Genomic DNA, 2,371 nt, shown 5'->3' on the forward strand with positions numbered 1-2,371 from the left:
TTGGTGTTGTACATTTGTTACTGTTGATGAAAGAATATTAAAATATTACTGTTAACTATAGTCCATAGTTTGCAATAGGTACATTTTCCCCAGATACCACTCTATTGTTAACTCCTTGTAATAGTGCCATATATTTATTATAGTTCATGAAAAAACTTTTTAATATTTGCAATGTTAATCAGTGTCATTGTCCACCATAAGGCTCACTGTATTATACAATCTCATGTTTTGTTTTTTTAATAAGTTTTTAATTGTGAGATTTAACATATATACATAACAGTGATAACTTTCAAAGTATGATTTAACAAGTAGATAGCAATTTTCAAAGAATGTTATGGGTTACAGTTCCACAATTTCAGTTATTTCCTTATTATTGTATATAACATATATACAGAAAGGTGATACTTTCAAAGTACAATTTAACAAGTAGTTATATAGGTAATTTCAAAGAATGTTATGGGTTATAGTTCTACAGTTTCAGTTCTTTCCTTGTTGTGAAATATAAGATAGATACAGAAAGGTGATAATTTCAAAGTACAATTTAATGAATAGCTATAGAGAAAATTTCAAAGAATGTTAGGGTTATAGTTCCACCATTTCATTTGTTTCCTTCTAGCTACTCTAATACCTTAACATCTATCTATCTATCTATCTATCTATCTATCTATATTTATATAAAGTTTCAGTATTTGCAATCCTTTGTTAAATCCTATCTTGTCTGTTGCTATCCCTTCTTCTGGTTTAATCACTTTCTCAATCTTCAGGGGTTTCTAGGCAGTAACCACCCTAATTTGTTCGTATTGAAAGGGGGTGTCAACATATGGGGAAGGGGGCTGCATCTGGTTGATATTCTTAAAGAGGTTGTTACCTCTGGGTTTTAGGATTTGTCTGGCATAGGAACACTCTGGTGGATTTTTTTCCAAGGTAAACAATCAGTATCTTACATTATCTTCATTAGTTGTACAATTATCATCACTTTCAATTTTAAACAATTATCATAACACAAAGCATCCCAGGACTCTTATCAGCCATTAATTATTCATCCCTAGTATTAGTGTGGTACTGGTAAGGTATTCCTATAAAATATAGTCAATAATATGTAGTTGTTAGTTTTTCCATATACCACGCTGTTGTTAACTTTTTTTACCAGTGTCATACCTTAGCAGTATATCATGCAAACACTTATTTATATTTGTAGTGCTAATCTGTGGGATCCATGCCTTAAAACAACCACTTTCAATCATGTTCACCTTCAATGCAGGACTGTTACTTATAATCCCATTAATGAGCCATCATCACCCCTGTTTCCATACCTTTAAATTCACCCTCACTATCTGTACATTTTAGGTTATCATTACACCTTCACTAGCTTCTGTCTATCGCTAGGTACCCTATGTTTTACATTATAAGACACTTATTTTACATTTTTCAGGGAGTTAACATACAATATCTCTCCTTTTGTATCTATCTGAATTCACTCAGGATTACGTCTTCAAGGTTCATCCATGTTGTCATGTTTCAGGACCTCGTTACTTCTTACTTCTGCATAGTATTCCATTGTGTGTATATACCACATTTTTTCTCCACTCGTCTGTTGAAGGACACTTGAATTGTTTCCATCTCTTGGCAATTGTGAACAATGCTGCTATGAATATCAGTGTGTGATTGTTCGCGTCACTGCTTTCAGATATTCTGGGTAAGTACTGAGAAGTGACAGTCTCATGTTTTAACCTCTACCTTTCCTTCTAGTGACATACATTACTCTAATCTTCCCCTTTCAACCACAATCACCAACCTAATTCAGTGCTGTTAATTACACTCACCATAATGTGCTACCTTCACCTCCATCCATTTCCAAACACTTAAATTCAACCTAGTTAAAAATTCTGCACATATTAAGCATCTGCTCTCCATTCTCTAGCCTCATTCTATCTCTTGGTAACCCATATTCTAGGTTTTTATCTCTATGAATTTAAATATTATAATTAGTTTATATTAGTGAGATCACACAATATCCTGTCCTTTTGTGTCTGACTTATTTCACTCAGTATAATGTTCTCAAGGTTCATCCATGTTGTTGTTTGCTTCAGGTCTTCATTCCTTTTACTGCTTAATAATATTCCTTCGAATGTATTTACCACATTTTGTTTATCCATTCATCAGTTGGTGGTCACTTGGGTTGTTTCAACTTTTGGCAATTGTGAATATTGCCACTATAAACATCAGGGTGCAAATGTCTGTCTGTGTCCCTGTTTTCATTTCTTCTGGGTATAAACCTAGTAGCAGGATTGAGGGTTCATATGGCAGGTCTATACTTAGCTTTCTGAGGAACCGCCAAACGTCTTCCACAGTGGCTGTAGCGTTTTACATT

Source organism: Choloepus didactylus, chromosome X (assembly GCF_015220235.1).
Source record: "Choloepus didactylus isolate mChoDid1 chromosome X, mChoDid1.pri, whole genome shotgun sequence".
Taxonomy (NCBI): Eukaryota; Metazoa; Chordata; class Mammalia; order Pilosa; family Megalonychidae; genus Choloepus; species Choloepus didactylus.